This window comes from Varanus komodoensis, unplaced genomic scaffold (assembly GCF_004798865.1).
Source record: "Varanus komodoensis strain SLA01 unplaced genomic scaffold, ASM479886v1 scaffold23, whole genome shotgun sequence".
NCBI lineage: Eukaryota > Metazoa > Chordata > Lepidosauria > Squamata > Varanidae > Varanus > Varanus komodoensis.
The window spans coordinates 5,625,747-5,647,696 of NW_025335627.1; positions in this window are offsets into that span (position 1 = coordinate 5,625,747).

Here is a 21,950-nt window from a genome sequence, read left to right on the forward strand (position 1 = left end):
ATTAAACAAATGGGGCAAGAGAATGGAGGTAGTGATCTGCAGTGCATCTGGCACAGGGAAGGATCTTCCTTCCCTTCCCCTCCTGCTCCCCTCCCCTTCCATGGTTCCTGCCCTTGCTTCTTTAGCAATTAGTGTACAAAAGTGTGCAAGCATCAGGGGCTGGCCACAAATCTGCCCATCTGAACTTGGACCCACTCCAATTTGAGGAATTCTTATTCTAATGTGTCTGCTGGGCCATGGGCCATGTGTGTTTGTGTGTATGCACACACGAAAGAGAGAGAGAGAGACATAGCTGCTCCTTTTCTAAATTATGCAGTATGATTGCAGTCTTCTCAGGCCTTCTCTGAATCAGAAACCCACATGATTGGCTTCTGAATAAGTATCTGGGAAGTCAGTCTGCATATCCACACATTTTCAGCCCCTCAAAAGAAGAACCAACATAAAATTATAAAAAGGAAGGCTTAAAAAAAGAATGTAACAAAATTAAAACCCTATCCTTAACATATCTTGCCTGAAATAATTGATAGCCTGCTGTTAGCAGCATCTAGGTGACATATTATTGAATTGCTTTAAGATCTCTCACCATGTAATAGACTATGGCCCTGGGGGAGAAAGTGGGCCAATATGACAGAAATTCTTTTTGCTCTTTCCAAATGCCATCACAGTACCTGTTTTACAACTTTGTACAAACTGAACAGTCATTCGTCTATGTCTAAATGAAAATGACATTACATATTTTCTATGATTTATTAGTAAACTACTAAGCAGTAACATCAAGCTTTTAGGAAAAGATTAACAACATTATGCTGTAGTAACCTGTCATTTCCATTTAAGAAAAGGCTGTTGAAAATGTTCCCTCTTTGCAATGGAACATGTAAAACTCCTGCCTAATGGATGCAGAAATGGCATTAAATCCCTTTTGCACCAGAACATTAAAAACAAGTTATTTGTGTGTGTGTGTGTCATACCCACAAACACACTTATGAGAGAGCAGGCAAGGCTGGCTGAAGATGTTATTTGATGGATTTGCTTTCTTTGTTTTCTGATTGTCTAAAAACATTGGAGGCAGCTTCAGCTATGTCACTTGCCCCATTTATACCCAGTAGTGCATGCTCCTTTTACTGGTCTTTCTCTACCTAAGTTGCCTTCCTTGAACTCCTTGAACTCATTGGTATGCATTGTTGATTCTGTTTACATAAAATAGAAAAATAAAAAAGTTAAAATGAACACTTTAGAAAAATCCTTTCATTTAATTAATATGAATTCTGTCTTTAAAAGCACCAGAATATTGTCTCAAGTCTACAGACTCTAAAAACAACAAAATTCAGGGCAGTAGAGTATAATAGTGTAAAATGTAGCTCATAGGGATGAACTTTAATTTGTTAATTTGATTAAAGAAATTTAAATTTACAGCACAATCTGTATGTCTCCTTAGAAGTTCAATGGGATTCAATAGTCTCCTGCCTTGTTCAATAGGATTTAATTCCAGGTACAAGATTGCAACCTAAATTTTATCTATGGTCAGTGGCCCATAACACATGCTATCTGTGAAATTCAATCTGGCAAATTGTCAAAATTACTAGGATTTTGATTTTGAATTGTTCCTTCTGGTGGCAAACTCAGTTGGGTCAATGCCTTTCACTTTTGAAACAAAACAGAAAAATAAGGTAGCAGTTTCTACAAACTCAAGGGATTCCCTGGGTACATGGATGTACATACCTTTGCACAGATGTATATATCCATAACAAAAGGGTCTATATGCTTTTAAAAGATTTTTGTAAAGATCTGATAAGGACCTGTACATCTCCAGGACCTATGGAATGTTTGATGACACTTGAACCTATAGTGTTAAATATCCTAAAGCAATGCACCCCATAGTCTGGAGAAGGAGCATTCAAGTTCTCACTGAATTCCAAAGAAGGGCACTCCTGATTTTGCTGCTATCTTTTGGTGAGGATGGGATAGGAAAAGGTGCTGTTCCTCACCATCAGCTGCTCTGAAATCATAGATTGCTCCCTTGGTTTTGTGGTGTTATGTTCACCGCAGGGGAGAGGAAAAAAAGAGAATCTAAGGGCACAATCCTATACATGCTTAAACAGAGAAAAGGACCTACAACTTCCAGCATTACCCAGCCAATCATATTGACTGGGGAATGCTGGGAGGTGCGAGACTCTAAACATGCTGTCTAAGAAAACAGGAAGTCGCGCACATGATGCAAATTTATCATTTAACTTTATGGTTGGGAACAGACAGGAGCCTTGGGCAAATGGCATCTCAACATTCCCCAGTCTATTTGTGGTAAGAGAAATAGGGGTGAGGGAAGGAGAAATTCTGCAACAGTCTCTCACAGTGAGGGCCCTTGCAGAGGTTCTAGCACAGTTTCTTCCTTTATTTCTAAGGGGTTTTCTGCTGCTGCTGGAAATGTCCACAGCCAACAAAAGTGTTGGCAACCAAGCCACCATTTTGCATCCTCCACAATGCAGATGCAAATACGGTGTCCAGCTTGAGGTGAAGGCAGTGCTGTGTCAAAATCATCCTCCAGTTTCTTGAAAATTGTTTTCACCCTTGACAGAGGCTTCCATTTGTCTATCTCATTCTCAGGGCATCTTATAATTTATAAATACATTTATTAATTTGGTAGCATTTCTGAGCTTACTTAATCACGACGTAGTGGTCAAGGTCGCTGTGTGTGCTTTGTCTTTCTGTTATGCACCTCTCAATTGCTCTGCAGCCTTCCAGGTCACCTTTGCTTCCTGATCTGAAAAGCTTTTTGAGAGGAATTGCCTCCTCACGATGCCTCCCCCTGGGCTTTTGTTGGAGTGTGGGAAGGGTGCCAGAAAGATTATCTTATAATGAAAGACAGGACTGCCCCTTACATTCCTCAGCCACCTCATACGTATGATGAATAGTAGAACCTCATGAACCTCTAGTCCATGAGGATTTATTCTTCTCTTTTAGAATTACATTTTAGAAGCAATTTCATTTTGATCAATTTGAATGAGAGTGGTCAAGAAAATGTGGAAGAACTTTTTGGCCGAGTACTAGTTGAGACAAAGAAAGAAGGAACATGGAGAGCAAGGGAGGCCTGTAGAGGGAATAGTATTAGCAGGGTGGGAGGTATGTGATGAGGTTAAGAATTCTCCCTTCCTTGCAGTAAATAGCATAGATTGAAATGGGCATGGTTTTCTGTGAATTGGACTTGTGGATACTGCAAGTGAAACAGTGGTAGATTCTATGGAGCTATTTGTTTCCTAATGAAAATTGCAGCACAAGATAACTTACAAAATGAACCTCTTCTTATCAACAATTTTCTAACAAAACAGCATGAACAACAACAACAACAAAATACTACAACCCGTGAACTCAAGTCCCCAGCACCATCACCAATACAAGTAAATCTGGCCGTAGTGTCACTGAGTCCAAATGTCCTTTTGAGTCCATCTCAAACAAAAAAATCCAAAATGTCCTCTTCAGTTGGCTGCATGCACAGAATCTTCAAAACCCTGGAATAAAATGCCAATTCAATTGTGTATACCTGAATTCGTTATGTGGATTTACCCTCCAACAAAAACATGTAGGGATTTTACCTAAACCAAGTCAGCAAGAGACCTCCTGCCTCTTCAGCTTTCTCACTCTTTTTGATTTGGATTTCTTATAGCCCGACTCTTAGTTCCACCCAATATTTCATAGGGGTGACACAAGATTGGCTTTCTCTGAGTCATTCACACAATTTTGTTCTTTGCAAATGTATGTTAGTGCTCATCCATATTTCCCCAAAGGCACACTTCTGAAATGTTCATACTAGGAAATCCAGCTCCATAAATGAATAGACCATGGAGTGAAAGAGGCCTCACACCAAAAGACATGAGCAGCACTACTGGGTTCCTATTCCAGGCTGGCCGGATCCCTGGATGGGGGGATGCCTCTTAGGAGTGTGGTGGGGAGCAGCCTTCCAAATGTTGTTGGACCCCACTCCTCCCTTCCTCTCCATCCAAAGTGACCTGTGGCCAGACATGGATGGAGCTGAAACCCAGTCAACATCAGGAAGGCCAGACATTCCCCAACCCATCGTCAGGAGAGGAGGAAGCCCTACAACATTTTTCCATGGGTCCTTCTCATAATTTCCAACTGCACGATGCCATAGTTCAGCTATTGTGAAGAGCTGCCCCCTTTTCATTGTGTGACTTCTTTGCCAAGGAAACTTATCTAGCTATCTATTTACTGGGCCAAGTTTAAGGTTTTGGCACTAGTGTACAAAGTCCTGAGTGGCTTGGGACTAGGATACTTGAAGGAGCACCTTGTCCCTTCTCAACCGGCCTGGTCACTGAGGTTCTTGGAGGACCTCCTTCTGGTAGTTCCACATAAAGCTCTGGTGCTCTGGCGTTATTGGAGTCCACTCAGAGAAGAGCCTTCACTGTGGAAACTCTGGAGGTTGGGCAGGTATCCACATTATGATGTTTTTGGCACCTCCTGAAAGCAGCTTTATCCCAAGAAGATTTCTTTGTTTGAGCAGACAGAGACTTTTATTAATATTCTGTTTTAATATAGGAGTTTATCCTCTTTATCTTTTCAATCTTTTATTGTTCACTTCTCTGGAAACTGTATGGATGTGCAGCAGTATAGAAATGTTGTCAACAAATACACACATATATCTTGAACATAGGATTGTTACACCACTCAGTGCGCCTGAATTGGGGGCACAGGGACCTTTCTGACCCCAGGGCCTCTTCCTCCATGGGGCCAATCCCATCCAGTTGGGCTCCTTAGAGGCAGAAGTACTACAGACTCCTGGTTCTCTCTGTGTGTTTTCTAGGTGCCTGCTCCCAAGAGAACCACACACACCTGGCACGACTACCCAAATGTCTCGATGCTCCTGCCAAATCATGCTGCAGATGACACAGCAGAGCTTTAGAAAACAGGATCAACAAGATCAGCCTGTTGAAGGGGGCTGTTAAAACTCCTCTTCCCTCAGCCCACCTCAGGGCTCCTGCTGCTTGCCATATATGCAATTTTAGTCTATTTTTACATTTGTATTTTGTTGTATATTGTTATTTTATTGTACTCCCAGAGAGCCTTATAGTGAATGGGCAGGATATGCCTGGGACAGGGCTGCAGAGTCGCCTGGGGACTGGCAGGGAGGGCAGCTGGGCTAGTATGGGGCAAGCTGGCAGGCAGCCTGTATAACGGAGAGACCAGGGTGGGGGGGGGGGTGTGGAGGACTGCAAAGTGAGCAGAAGCGGGGCGGGGAAGCATGTGTTGCAAAAGGAGGAAAGTTGGGGCGGACACAATGGCTGGGAGGGATGTGTGTGGCCATTTGTGAATGGGGTGGGTGTGAGAAGCAGGGAAAGGATGACGGTAGGGGTAATATGGGGAAAGCAACTGTATGATTGCGGCTGCTTGGAGTGGGTTGAATCCTAAAAGACAAAGAGCATGGCTCTTCAGTGTTTGTCGTGACTGCTCAATGTCAGTTTGCTGCAGTCTTCGCATTTCTTTGGAGAAAATTAACATTAGAGTTCAAGTGGGGAAATTAATTGGCTTGCTTATCTCTGAAATGGGTGGCATAATGCATTCGAAGGAATAGTCCTGTGTAGTTCTACATTTCAAAGTTTAAGCCGTACCTCTGCTGTCTAGCTTTGCCAGTTTGTTTTCTGCAAAATAGGTCCTGGAGCACAAAACAATGGGCTTGGAAGAGTGTGTTTGAGTTTTAGAGTTCAGCCCTGCCTTGTACTCAAGTAGTTGGGCAAATTTCCTTATTAATCTACCTTCAGTGGAAATTGGTGTTTTCTGATTGACCATGCCCACTATGGAATCCATTTTGTGATGGCTTCCATAACACATTTCCAAAATTCCAAATGAGTCCACAATCCCAAAAATGTTGATGACACCGAGACCATGCCAAATACGATGCACAACTCACATTCAACTGCCCTTTCTTTAGAAAAATAAAATACTATATTTCATTCCCAAAGTCTTTCCAGTTAAACTACTGATGGCCAAAGATGGCCTGAAAACAAAGAAAAAATGAATGGGAAAAAGAGAAATGCTCGATCTTGGTTCCAAGTGTCAGACAAAGGAGCTGATTGAAACCTCAGTGCAAACAACAGAAATACTTTGTCAGGCCCTCTGTACAGGAATTGTATAAAAGGGTGTCATTGTAATATACAGACCACTGCATGTTTTATGTTGCAAATAGTATGAAGTCAGCATTACAATTTTCTAATGCGATAGCAGAACATCTGGAAAAATAAATTTGTTTAGCTTGAATAGCAGATCTATTTATTGAGTCTTCTTTCAAGAATATGCACATATCAAAACTGGGATTGGATTCTCAAAATGGGGGTGGGGGGGCAAAGGGGTCTAGTGAATTCAAATTGATGTACTACTTATTCCACAATAGTAATTCAATTAATGATTTTATAGACCCTATCAGTCAAATGGAATATAGAATCAAAGCCATTAACTTGGTTTGCCAATGCAGCAGAGCCTCAATCTTCAGATAGTGCATTGCAAACATTTACCTTTTTGCTGTTTGCCAGAGAGAGCAAATGGCTTTTGAGATTTGGAGCTTCTGCCTTCCATGATGAATCCCACAAAAACAAACAAACCAACAAAAAACAGAGTTTCTTGCGACAACCTTGCAACATTTCCATGATGTTGTTCAGACACTACCTGACATAAAACATGGCAGGTATGTTATTTGCTACTGTTAGGAGATCCAAAATTATTCCTGAACCTACCCTTTCTTTTGCCTTCTTCTTTTTTCCTCCTCATATCATGGACTGTTGAAAAATAAACTTCTGTAGCCTATGGATTTTGATCCCCAAATCTGTGCCCAAGGTAGAATCTATGAAAGAATTTCCTTTCGCCACTTGAAAAGGAAAAAAGAAAATCAGTGCTTCCCCCATGGAAATGTGACTGCACAGTTTCTGTCAAGGCAACATTGCACCCTTACCTGCTCAGCTGACGGAAATGCTCAGTTGGGATGCTCAGTTCATGCACAGCCAGAGCAGCAGAGATTCCCACAACCTCTCCAAGCTTTTTCCCTAGATCTGTGACCAGTAACGTGGCTGTTCCATCAGAAGCTCGATGTAAGGCTTGCTCCTTCTGCACACTCATTTGGGCTTTGGAGTACTGGGCAAGTGATATGGGAAAATTCTATTTCAATCCACCAAAATGATGGAAACATGCCAATACAAAGAGTTTATACTTCCTTGTCACGTCCCCACTATTATTATTGCATGTGAAGTGTACTAATCTGAAATCTCTTTTATGCTCCTTTTACTTTGTTTTTCCAAAATAAACTGACTCCTTTCTTGGTTATGTTCCTAGGTGTTGCAGTGTGCTCCAAGGGGGTTCTCCACCTCCCTGGGGCAGACAGCATCGCAGCCACATATGAAAGGTCAGGAAGTGTGTTGGAGATAATAAACAGGTTAGACCCCGAGGGACCGATTGCTGCCACTCTCCCTCCCTGCTGTTTTCCTCACTGACTAATTCTGGGCTCAGTCCTGTGAGGATGCCTGTCACCCTCTGAACTCAGAGGATTGTGGGCATCCCTTGCAAAGGGGTGGGAGCCACCTCCACTGCCCTGCTCCACCCTCCCTGCCAGGCAGCCAGGCAGCCAATTTCAGTCAGCCAGCTGTGGGGCTTCCGAAGGGAGGGGAGGAGGCTGGAGTGCCTTCAAGATCAGCTGCATCCTGGTGCCGCCAGCCTCCTTCCCTCCCTGCCCCCTGGAATGCCTCTGCCCCTTCTCCGAGTTAACCCTTATGGCTGTAAAGGAAGAGCCAGCACTTTCTGCCCTGGCTGCACAGTTAGTGGAAGGAATCAGCACACTCCCAGCTCCATGGTCAGAGCTCTGTTTCCAGCCTTGGACCTGGGAATCCGAGAAACCTATGGCCCCATGGACACCTTCTCCCCTGTTCTGCTTGATGGCCAGCTACAGCCCTCTCCGGGGGCCCACCCCCACCTGGTCAGAAACAAATGAGAGAGGGGGGCTACGGTCTCTAAGCCTGCTCCTCCTGTCACGTCCCTGTTGTTGCACGGCACATGTGGGAGGTAAGGATGAAGAAATTTCATTGCAGCAGACCCATCTGTGCTCAACAAATTGTCAGGCATGTTTCATGCCTTTGTATGCACATTCAATCAGATTTTTTAAGGGATGTCTAAGAATTTTGTCCCCCTTGCACAGGTTCTAATGTGCATTACCACAAGTGTGCACTTGTGCCAATCTTCCCCCGAAATTGTGTGCTTATGGAGCCTGTCCAATCTGCAAAAAGCCAGCCCACTGCAGAATCCACAGGTCATTTCTAGGGAACTCTGAAGCCACAGGTTTCTTCAGCATCCCTACTTAGAGAAGAAGGCCTGCAGTGTGGAGGCTGGAGTGGGCAGCTGCCTTTGTATGAGCTCACCTGTAATTTCCAAACCCTATATGCTTGATCAGGATTCTAAAATACATGGGGTTCCCACATGAGTACAGCAGGGTCCTCTCTTGAGACCTCCACCCTACAAGTTGGCTAGTGCTGTTCTGAGGGGAAGACTTTGAGGTAGCAGTCCAGAACCCTACTCTCCAGTCCGAGCAGGAAGACAGCTGGGCCCAAGCACAGCTGGGCTGGCTTACCACATTTTGAAGGAAGAGAAGTCACTTGACCATGAAGTCCACCGTGCAAAATGAATTACCTGTTCTCCTAGAGGGGATAGAGGTGGGTGACTGGGATGGAAAGGAAGGGCAGGATCGGCCCACGGTTCAAGCGACAGGAGGTTTGACGTGCCAGCATGGTGATGATGGAACAATGGAACACAATGAACACATTCTTTTTTATTGTAATTTGTTCAGCTAGCCACAGGATGCTGATTCTTTCTTTATTAAAAACTCTACCTGGAGGAGCAACTGAGCACTTGATGATTTTTGTCTAAGTGATACTACTAAAAATATAGCTATTTTTCTCCTCTCAATACAAACTAGGAAACAGATGGTAAACCTAGAATTCCCTTTTGGTTTCTTTGTGAGTTTATCTGTATTCTTATCACGTACTTGAGGTTGTTTGTATTGATATTTACTGCTTTGTGTGATCATTCATTCATTTATACAACCGAACCAGCTCAGAATAACATCAACAGGTTCTAAACTCCCGGGCATCTCTTGGGGAGGATGGCTCTTCAACAGCATTAACACGCAAGGACCCCAACGGGGTTTGCCAGGGTTTTAACAAGCTCCATTATAGATCAAATCATTAAGCTATGAAAAAACTATTAGCTTAGACTGCATGTTCTGTGCTTAAATTTTAGGGAAAGGTTGGGGGCGGGGTTGGAGGTGTCTTTCCAGTTTGTCTTATGGGAAATAAGTGATTTAGGATCAGCCATGCCAACCATGGCAGTCGGTTTCTGGATGGACAACCCACCCCCATGGCAACTATTTTATGAGAAGAGCCAATCCTCCCAAAATTTAGATGTACTTGCTGCCCAGGAAAGGTTGCAAATCTGTGAAAAAGTGGGTCAGTTTGGCTTGGACTGTTTCAGAGAAGACCTGCTTCAAGTCAGGTTTGAAGCGGAACCTCACTTTCAAAATCTCCCCGACTATCACGGGGAATTCAACAAATGGCCATGACATCTTTACTTCTCAACAGAACTGGATGAATTATTCAAGCCTAGTTGCCCCCTTTGGAATGGATGAAATCTGCTAAACTTCAGACAAATAGATGGTGCAGGCAAGGGCTATGCACATAGCTTTTAAAGTTTACTTTTTGAACTCTCAGATAATGCATGTCAGGAAGCTAAGAAGCTAGAGCTGTCAGCCCCAAAACTATAGTCCTTCCTCACTCCCTGACCTTTTTTAAAAATTATGGGTAGCTTGTGGGGTGGGGGGGATGCATCAATTTTCTGGCAGGCTGTCTGTTCCTCCTTGTCTCACTAAAATGTGGCACAGATCTTAATACTATGGGAAGAACCCAGTTTCTTTCGGACTGCTTTGGGGACACCTGCTTCACCTTGGCTGAATCCCGAATCTCTCCAAGGCAGCCTGCTTTGGTTCAGAAATCAGGATTTGTCCAAACCGAATGCGTATGCCTAGCATATTCTTTGTTACTGCAACAATAGTTCAATATAATGAGCTGCTATTTATTTCTTGAGAAAGACTTGAGAAATCATAGGTCAGGGGGAAAATGTTTGGTTTTAAGCATTCAACTTGCAAGACGTTCCAGACATCAGTCTTTCTAGGTCAGGAGAAGCAAGAGGCGAATTGTCTCCAAGGCATTTTATCACGTTTTATTCACAGCTTATCATCTTGACTATTGTGTCTTTTGGAGCTTATTGTTACCTTGCTGATTACAATTTGTAGTTTTACCTGGAATGTAAAACAACTATAATCCTTGATCTCAAGGATCCCAAGGACAATATCCACCCAATGGATTGAATTCTTACAGCAGTGCAAGGTTTTGTGCTTCATTGTTGAGAATGTCTATAACCAGATGGATATATCAGGACAGGATTCAAAGCGTACTGCGGAAAATGAATCCTAAGATTTTCACCAAAACAATCCCTTTCATGCATTTGGGAGCTTACCCTAAGGAGAAAGATACAGGATGCATTTGCTCTTTTTTTTTTTTTTTTTACCTGGGACACAGTTGTAAGAATGTCATGTTCAATCTTCCAGCCTGGTTGATTATTTTCTCTCTCTTGACTTGATTTTTAAGAGGTGACAGTTCTCTAGATTTTGTTCACATAATCCAGGCCTTCAGTGTCAGTGCCTGAAATGAATTACTGTTTATATTAGAAACTTAGTTTAATAAATTAGGTCTGGTCTATGAACTGTCAAAGTCCCCCTAAATCTGTAATTCATATACAACAGATGCCTTTTCCAAGACTCTTAGCAAGAAAGTGGCCAGCATGATTGCTTCCTCTTTGCCATTACTAGGTTCTGTGGGTTTAGCTATCTACTGCCTATAGAGAATTAAAAACAATTTGAAAGGGCATCTGGTAGAAAGCACTCTAAGGCACAAAAAAATTGTTCCATATACAATGCGCTTCTGTTTAGGCCAGAGAATTATTCAGTAATTGGCACTTGTTTAAATAGACCATTCAGAATCAGTTTGGCTTTGGTTTTCCAATTGCAGATCGAGTTACTGAACTTTCTTCTTTCCAAACAAGAAACTTGGGGAGTCCTGATTTTTCCAACATATTCGTGGCACCGCTGTGATTAAGAGCAACAGCTAATTTTTTTGTACAAGAAACAAACACATTTTTCAAAAAGTGACATAAATAATTCAGACATTTTTTCCCCAGATTGTTTATAAATTATATATATTTAGTTTACTCTGGCCTAGTTTGTGTAAAACTGATTTTTGAAAAAGAAACAAAACAAAAAAAAAGAAGGAATGGCAGAGATTTTTTAATTGCAGAATTTAAAATGGTAAGGCGAGATGCTGGTGTGCCATTTGAACTTTTATTTTTAAAGGGTAAGCCAAAGATCTGATTAGGCTGGCTGGTGGACGCCGGCCGTTCCATTGTTTACATTTTGCAAAGCACTCTTAATGCGGGAACAGTTGTCACATGAAAAGTTAATAATGAAGCAGATCTATAAGGATATAAAATAATGTTGTGGAAACATCAGTTCGCATCAACTGTTATAAGTTCAGACACTTGGAAAATTTCCTTCTATAGCTTTAGGTGATAACATAATGCTTATTTTTCCTATATTTTTTTTAAAAAGTTTGATTTGCACATTCTAATTCTTTTTGGGTGTGCCCACTCCAGAATGTCTACCCCACATCACAAGAACAGCTGTCCAATGAAAATTTCATTGTTCTCCCTAGTAACACATTAAGATTTCAGTCAAAGCTAAATTTATTGCTAAGGGAATTAAGAGTTAGTTTCCTCTGTCTCTGTCTATGAAATGAAAATGAAGCAGCTAACCACAGGAAGTAGCAATGGCAGGTATTTGTCACAAAGTGGATCACGACTGGTCATTCAGTGGTTGATGGCAGTAGGATCTATACAGCCTTTCCCAACTGAATGCCCTCCAGATGTTTTGGACTTCAGCCCACCTCGGCTGCAACCAGCATGGCTCAGGTCAGGAATTCTGGGAGCTGCAGTCCAAAACAGCTCAATGGCACCTGACTGAGGAAGCCTGTCCTATACCTACTAGATCTCACTTATTAACTGCCTGGGATGACTTAGAAATACAGTCAGTGGCTCTTGTTGCTTGGAATGAATTACTCTTCTAACTGGAAAATGATACACTTTACACATAATCACACACACTTCTTCATACTAAGTTGCAACAGTCCTTGCAGACCTTTCTGAGAAATAATTTCGGACATGCTCTCAGAGGGCTAAAGGGGGTGCTTCAGGGGGAGAGGAGAAGAGACTGGAGTGACTGGGGGTTGAGGTATCCTGAAGCCTCTCTCACCTCCTTCCCCCCCTGAAAATGCTCATCCAGTGAAAAAGTTGAGCAGTTCACACCCGCTGGTCCTCACACCCAGCACAGCACAGGATCAGACCTGCATTACACACACTCCCCAGGCTGCCTCTGGTCTTACATCTCAACATCTTTCTTCATTATCAACAAGCCTTGTAGAGACCACATGTCAACATCAGGGTTCTATTAGGGGTCAAGGACAGATCCTGATGGTGGTTGTGTGAGGGCAGCTTTTTAAGGAGTTATGCAGTTACTCAAGAAGCCCATAGTTGATCAAGATCTTCAGAGAAAGCTTTGATTCATGTATCCGTTTCCCATATGAGATGGGGAAGTTATGGAAAATTGGGTCTTCAAGGTGGTTGCATCCCTTTCTCATGAAGCTGGCAGAAATATTTTCGTTCAGGCAGGTGTCTGCAGCCAGGATTGAGATGCTTGATGGTTGATTCAAGTGTGTGTACGGGGGAGGCGTGCAGTATGGGTTGACTGTTTCTAAGCCACCTTGACAGTCCAGTTGCGACTCTAATGGAAGACATCCTATTTAAAATAAATGACATAAAATCCCTTATCATAAAAGTGTTCCTGCTCTTCTTTAAACAGTGGATATTCTCTGCGGAAGAACAGAATCCCGGCCATCCATTTCAGTTTAACAGTGTTCCTCTCTCAAAACTCCTGTCTGTCTGAATGATTTGGATGTAAATTTCACAAGGCACTTTGCTAAGATTGAATGGCTGCTGCATTGCAAAGCCAAATTAATTGCTTGATTCTATATTCCAATTGACTGAGAATACAATGTTGCATCTATATAATTATAAATTGAATTACTATTATGGAATAAGGACAGCCTTTCTTTTGATTTTGGCAGACCCTCCTGCCTCACTTTTAGAGCCGGAATGCAATGCTGATGAGGAATATGCATGACTGTAGCATCAACAGGAAAAGCCTGCATGGGTCATCTCGGTGTAGTATACATGTTCCAAGCAAGGACTGGCTAATGTTGGTATTTAAAGCATCTGACTGCTATGCTGTACAAAAATGAAGGAGTGTTTTTCAACTTAGTATTCTATAGGGCTATATCCTATAAGTTGCTAGATTTCTTTATAACATATGCAGAAAACGTTATTTTCTTGTTTCTGCAATTGTGTCCATGCATAACCATAAAAAGTCATTCCAGCCCAGAGCAACATGACCTGCAATGCAGCATACCTGGTAAGCCCATTTATTAATTGGGCACAAGTTACCCTAAACCAACATCCCATCTTTACAGCTTCACTCAATTATAACCTAAACTACTCTGCCCAAATGCATCTGGCAATCCACACATTTTACAAACTAATTCCTAAAAAGAGTGCATAATTTTGGTTAGTCCCTGGACTGGCCACAATATCTCCAACAGTGGGTGAAGGTAGGTAATGCCATGGGTGATGCCCAAGATGCCCAGTGATGCCCAAGAACTCCCTGTGTCTGGGTGCGTGCAGGCTAGCTTAACCTGATTCTTGGCTCACATGAAGGTGAGTTACCCAGTGAGACCACATGGACTGTAGTCTGCATCATGGGAAGGAAAGGAGGCAAACAAACTAGCCAACCTCCTCCAGTCTTCACAGCTGCCATCAAATGAACATCTTAATTTCCTGGTTGCCTCCATTAAAATAGCAACCTTATTTTCCTATCTTTCATACAACCACTTCTAGGAAAGGGCCTTGACAGAGCCCACTGAAGCCTGGTTTGGACATGTGAGCCGCCCATTTCCATCTTAGCTGGTCATTATAGAAATGTGACAATGTTCAGTCATGTTGATGTGAGCTTGCTTAATGCTGCACTTTCAAACCACTATGTGAACCAACGCTCAGTCATCCTTCAAAATTTGCAGTTCTCTACATTTTGCAATGGAATTCTCCAATGAAAAAAAATTGCATGGAAGTATTTACCAGGAGTCTTGTGAATTTTCATGCCAATGTCAAACAAAGCTTTTCAATGTTTAAAGTGAAATAAACATAAACTGAGGAAATTCTTAAATCTTGAGGTGAATTAAACTTAAGACTAGAAAAACTAGAAACTGAAGCAAGCTGAAATGGACAGATGTATATATTTCAAGTTTGGTCCAGCAGGGTTCTGCCTCAGTGGAGCAAAGTTACAGTGGGTGATTTTGTAATGGGACGTTAACTTTCTAACAGCAATAGCACCACCTGGCACAAAAGGAAATGGGGAAGGAAGAAGGGGCTAAAACAAACTGTCCCTCAGACTCTTGCAAGCAAGTCCAGAAGATGAGCTGAAGGTGCCATGTGAAAACTGATTGTGAAGGGCTAGGACTGGGCTAACTGCTCAAATACCCCAGATTATGGCATCTTAAGCACCCACAGGAGCACTGAGTGAAAGTGGGAAGAAATTCTGCGCATCTCATCAAATTCCACAGCTTTAGATGACAGAAAAGAACCTTAACATTTCACTTAAGGTGAAATTCATCAGTGATGCCATGCTCTCACTCGAGGAATCCTCTTTAGAGATGGGTTTAGAGCTCCCAAAGATGAAAAATGCCATAGAACAGCCTGGGACAGAAGGCCGGGAACCGGGATGCTCAGGGGAGATCCCTCCAAGTGCTCAGGGAGGCAAAGGTTGAGTGACCCCATGGAACCCCACGACTTCAAAAGGCAGGCCCATAGAGGACCTTTAAGAAGGCATGCTCAATCACAATGGAGGATTCCTCAAGAGAAAAGCATTCATATGCAAGGCTCTCCTCATGAATGGGACTTTTGGCTGACTGCAGCTTACACCTCAGGAAGCTCTGGCTCTGTCAGCATTCAGCTGTAGCGTAGGCTGTGCAGAAACACTATTCTTGCCCCAGCTCCAGTGCCGTGTGTCCCTGATCTTACCTGGTGACAGGACCCCTGTGCCGCTGACCTTGCCTGACTCTCCTCCCGATCTGTCTACTGTGCCTGACTGCTTATCTGTGTTTTGGCTGTGACTCAGAGCCCACTTCTGGAAGCCAGTCTAACGATTTGCCTGCTCAACTGACGAGCTTCTTGGATTCATTCCTGTCTCTGCCTGGCGGAGCAACTTACCCAGCCATAGTAAGGCACGCACATGTCCCCCAGTGCTTTTCCATTCTTGTCTACTGCAGGGAGTTTTCTCTAGAAACATGCATGCTATTCAGTGGCCACTCCAGGAGAAAAAAAAACATGCACCAAAGAATGTTATCCAGTGCGGCAGAGAACCATGGCTAACTATTTTGTCTTGTGGGAAGCAAAAAGAGTATACCTTTTAGCACCAAAAAGTGTTCTGCTAGATTCTGTAAGAATCGCCCACAGCCAGAGAGGAAACTCCTTCCTTGGATTGCTATAGTAGTCCCTGTTCTGAATCTACTTTGCTGAAGCTCATGAGAGAAATGGGCACTGCCAGCTTGAAAAACCTAGTGAGAAGATAGGTAAGATTTGGACAAGGCTGAGTCCTATAATTTTGTGAAGAAGCATGCTTATTCATATATATTCCATTTCTTCAGGTGTTTCTAAACCACCCACCATCCTCAATGGATATCAGGGCAGTGTAAAAAAAGCATGTTTCCTAAGCCATACAAAGCCAGCTTCCTGAAGAGGAGAGCTGACCTGGCTTTTCCCCTCGGGAAGGACTATTATCTTTCTCAATGGGATTTTAAAAATAGAATTTTCTTGTCCTTTCATAAAGTTTCTGCTTTTTCATGATTCCGCTTAGGGTTCTGTGGTCAAGGTCTAGAAAGCAGGCTCCTCAGCCTCCCATGAAGCAGACAAAATTTCACATTGATTTCAGCACTAAATGGATTAAACCATTTATTATGGAGAACTTCAGTTAATGGGATGCATACTGTCATCAAAAGTCATTTGCTAATCGTTCAAGCTGGCAAATTATTGTGGGATATTCATTCAAAACAAAATCCAGGGCTTCATGCTGAGACTATTTGCAAAACACTGGCTCACCACACGGAAGAGAAGAGACCTTTTCTTAAAGAGGTATAATAAGTAGAAAAGAGGAAAATGTTCCATGAACTGAGCACACAAGTATTTGGGGATCTGTGACAAGCACTCATTGCTCCACTCCACTTCTGCCTACCGATGCCCGTTGCAGAAGCAATCTAAGGGGTTTTGTGGCCAAAGAGAGCACAGCAAGGGGTATCCCCTCTGCCTGCAGGTCAAGGTGCGTTGTATCTGAGGCCATTATTTTTGCACCTGAGGCAGAAAATCCCTCACATCTTTATTTTATTTTTATTTATTTATTTTTCTGATTTATATCCTGCCGTTTTCCAACAAAGGGCTCAAGGCAGCTTACATCATTCTCCTCCTCCATCTTATCCCCACAACAACCACCCTGTGAGGTAGACTGAGAGTCTGAGAGAGGTTGGACTGAGAGTTGGACTGAGAGAGGTTGGACTGAGAGTCTGTGACTGTTTTAACTGTCACCCAGTTGGCTCCATGGCTGAGCGGGGACTAGAACCCGGATCACCTGAGTCCCAGTCCCATGCTCTTAACCACCACACCACACTGGCTCTCCATCTTTAGCCCCTGACAGCAAAAATGCAGCAATAATGGATGGGCAAGGGCATCCAATCCTCTGCTCCCCTGGACACTTGGGAAGTGATGGGACCCTTTTGCTCCAGGTGGAAAATCAGTGTCCTTCCTGCCAGCCTCCAGTCCCCCCAGGAAAAGTCCACAAGTACAGATCTACCACTGGTGGTGTTCCTGCACCTGGTAAAGAAAAGGGTGGAGGTGGAAGTCAAAGCCTCTGTTTTCTGCTGCTGAACACCTAGATTAGGCTCCTCGGATATGGTCTAGCTGACTCATACATTGCTTTCAAAGGCAGCTTCTTGAAACATTTTAACTTCATTTTATTGTGAAATTCCAAATTAAAACCAAGATGATCAGAAAAGAGAAAAAAAATAAAAAATGAGATATTTCAATCTTCTTACATGAAATTTAAAGAAATATATGACAGTGATGTATTTTATACACAGCAATATTTTACACATAACAAGATTCCTGCTATTATTGGAGATAATTAGAAGATAATTATGCATACACATCAACAAGGGTAGCCCAGAAATCCATATAGTGGTGCATTGGTAAATTATGTCTAACACTCTAGAGTTTGAGCAGGTCCTCCACCCATTGTGTTATTGCAGGTGGCTGTTTATCCTTCCATTGCTGTAGAATTAGTCTTTTAGCTGTCAAAGGGGTGCAGAAAATCCATTTCTGTGGCCCTTGTATAAAATTCCAAGCGGCAAACAGCCACTTAAAAAAAACAAGTGCATCTGTTGATGTGTAAATATTAAGGAAATTTCCATCACAAAATGTATCTGAACTATTACCTCCTCCCAAAAAGTAAGCTAACATTGTGTATTGCCAGAAGATATAAATAAGGGAAGTGTTAGCTGTACTGCACCTCCAACAATTGTACAGAGGTAAGATATGTTACCTCTTATGAAACAGGTGCCAACCAGGCACTCCTTTGATTGGGCAAGACAGAATGCTCTCGTTCGTTATTCCATTCTTGCTTAAGACCCTGCATATCATATTTGACCACTGATAACAGACGTTTATAAACATGGATTGTGGGGCAGTAGAGTTGTTCAGCCTCAATCCATCCTTCCAAAAACAAAGAGGGCTCTGAAGCAGGGCCAAGCCTAGATGTTTCCGCTTGCATTGCCATACATCCATGTGATATTTAGCAGGCAGAATAGAATGGCAGGAAGTGATCGCTGGGACCTACAAGCTGATCCAAAGTAAAAATTGGTCTGTTCATCCAAGTCAGCCCAACCAAAGTTTTCTTGTCAGACTTTTAAATCCAAATTTCCCCAGTGAGATAATTTTGCGTGTGAAGATAGTTCAATCTGCAATTGACATGAAACAATGTGCCACACCTCTCTTGCTGCCATATGGGTAGGAAGCACCCGATATATTTTCATACTGTGAGAACTTGGTACAATCTATTTAAGAAGAGGATCTGAGCCTGAAGATTCTAGAACTGGCCAGGGAGGAAAGTCTAATCTGAGCAGAAAAGACCAAAGGTTAGTAGAAGCATGTAAAGGTGTAAGCATGTAAAGAGCAATGATCATTCACCCCTGCCCTATTATGAATGATCAACAGACTGTTTAATCTTATTGTATACAGTATTTATAACTATCCATATGACTATTTGCATTCTGTTGTAATATTTAGTGAACCAGCTTGAATTGTTATATTTTTATCTCACCTTTCCCCCACCCCTTTCAAGTAGCTCATAGGAGATCACAGGATCCCTCCATTTCATTCCCCACAACAACCCTGTGAGGTTGCTTAAGCTGAGAGTCCATGGCTGGCCCAAAGTCACCCAGTGAGCTTCACAGACAAGTGAGGACTAGAAGATCCCCCAAGTCTCTGTCCAATGCTGGGACTGAACAAATTTTAGCAAAATATTGGAGGGTGGGATGCTACAGCCTTGAATTTAGAAGAGCTGTCATGCATAGGACATCTTGGAGGGCTTTCATTGATACGGTCACCACAAGTTGGAGATGGCTTGATGGTACAGAACAGCAACTTCAATGGGAGAGTGGCTTATCTTAGCTATACAAGGTGCCAAAAACTGGATACTAGGCTGCTCAGAGCAGCCTATGAACATTTGGGTTACAAACAACATGCACTTACAAACACAGGGACTGTCATAAACCCTATATGAATATCTCTCACAAAAAGCTGTGAATATCTGCAGGGAACTGCACAATGCATTTGGTGATGCATCATCCGTGGTCGTGTAGTTCCCTAGAGATACTGTGGTCTCAGCTTTTTGTTCCATGGTGTCAAGACCCTAGATGCCAACAGTACCCGTCCCCCTCTCCAGCAGCACAATTAAATCGCAACTCTCCAACACTAGGTCCATCTCCATCTGCATCAGTTACCTCAAGAATATGCTAAATGGTTTTAAGAACTGTCTCTTTGTTTTTTACAATACTGTACACACACACACACACACAAATTCTCTCTCTTCAGTACCTGTAGTTACTTTATTATTACTGTATTATTATCATTATTACAATGTTGCATTGTGTTTAAGATGTTTTAGTGAGTATGGAAGTGTTTCTTAAGCATTTTATATGCATAGAAAGGTAAAATAAATACATATACTAAGACAAACATTTGGCTTACTCATGTGATCCAACTTACATACAAATCTGACTTAGGAATGTTCTCAAGAATGGAACTTGTCTGTAACCTGGGGACTGCCTGTACTGAAGTTTACCCACCTCTGCAAGCAGCCAGGTATCATCTCTCTCACACAAACACATGTTAGAAGAATCATTGCAGACCTGTTGCCCTCTCCTTTCATGGGAGGGCTAAACAGAGGTAGCTAAATACATGCTTGCACACATTCATGGTTCACTTGGTCTTTGCACTCATCTTGCTGTTGTCTCCCCAGATGGGCAGCATTTACAATGGGAACATCTCTGGGCAGAGACCTCTTCTTGCTTCTCTATCTGCCTAACATGCTGCCCGTAGTGATAGCACATGATACATACATACATACATACCGTGTTTCCCCAAAAATAAGACCTGGCTGTGTTTATTTCCAGGGCCAGTGGGAAACATAAAGATCCTTTTTAAACTTTATTTTTTAACTTAACTTTAACTTAATGCACTGTGTGGAGGAAACATGCTTATGCAGCTCTGCTCCCTGCGGAGGGAGCAGAGCCGCATAAGCCGATGCTTCCTCTATAGCACCGGCTCCTGTCACAGGCGGAGTGATACCAAATGCACTCCGCCTGTGAGGAGTTGATAGTGAGAGCACGCTTCGCTTTTTCTGGCCAGCGATTGGTTACCAAATTGCTCTTGGGAAGGTACGGCACCCCTGATTGCCCTGATCACCCTATTCTTAACTTTGCCATTCTCTCCTGTCTTGTAAGTCTTCTACCCGTACAGTATTATGGTATGGTACCGTATTTAATGGTAGATTCAAACAGAATATTATTTTGACCCCCAGACAAGATGAGTGCAAAAAGAAAGAGCTATTCCGTCAAGTACAAGAAAAGAATCATAGAGGACTCATGCAGCAAGAATCTTACAGTTTACTGCAAAGAGAAGAAGTTGTATCTCCGATTGGTCCAAAAATGGTGAGCAGATTACAATAACCTCAGTCAACAGGTGGACGTGGGAAATGCTAAGAAGCGCAAGTGTGGATCAGGTCGACAAACATTATTTCCAGATTTGGAAGACATCATCTGTGAATGGATTGCTGACAGGAGAGCAAAGACTTTGGTTGTGTGCAGGACTGATATTCAAGCATTTGCCCTTGCAATGGCACCAGTGTTAGATATATTCCCAGAAGAATTCAAAGCATCACAACACTGGCTGGATAACTTCCTTCAGCGATATGATCTGTCTCTAAGAAGATCAGCAACACTGTTCAAGCTGAAAGATGCTGAAGTTGTTAAACGTGCACTTGCATTGAAGTCCTTTGTGATGGCATTGACTTTTCTAAATACCAACTCTCCAACAGGATTGCTGTAGATGAAACGGCAGTTTTTATGGGCCAAGGATCTCAAACGAAAATTAATCAGAGGGGTGCCTCATCAATCTACATTCCCTCCACTGGTTATGAAAGTGCACATATTACCTGGATTTTGGCAATTTGTCTGGATGGAAAGAAAGTCACACTGCTAATCATCACTAAGGGCAAGAAAGATAGGATTAAACGTGTGTCAGGCATTTATGTTCTCGAAACCAAAAATGCCTGGTGCACACATGCAGTTATAAGGAAGAGGGTCGATTTAATGCTGCCACGTATTTTGCAAGGCGCTCAAAGAGGTCTGCTAGTCTGGGATTCAGCCAGCACTCACTGTGCTAAAGACATGAAGAACTTCCTTGCAGAGAGAAGGATAGATCAAATAATGATTCCTGCAAGAATGACTGCCTATCTCCAGACTCTTGATATTGCAGTAAACAAGCCATTCAAGGACCATTTGCACATGGAAATCAATGATTTCACTGAAAATAGAATGGAAAGAAATCAGCGTGAAAACTTTGTGAAGCCTGGTCTGCTAGAGGTCCTGACTTGGGTGAAGAATTCATGGGATAAAATTACTGACACCTGTGTTGCCAATGCACTACAAGCAGGCTCCATGGACAAGAAGTGCTCATTTAAGGAGAGTTCCATTGCTATGGTTCTACAGGAAATGGAGTCACAAGAAAATCAGGCCAGAATTCAGGATTTGGAGAGTTATGACGATGTTCCAGAAGAAGATGGCATGACTGTATTTGAATAAATGTACGGTATATTTTTGTACATGAATACATGTATACTGTTGTACATGAATAAGTGTGGATTTTTGTACACATTAAAAATAAAAAAATACCTATCCCAAAAATACCTAGTGTGTTTTTGTGTGCCTATATATATATATATATATATATATATATATATATAAAGACAGTGTCTTATTTTCGGGGAAACACAGTACATACATACATAAGCTAGCATGACCATAATAGGCCATGAAGCTTGAGCCTGAAATCACTCTGAATGAACCCAGAAGGAATGGCCACCACCC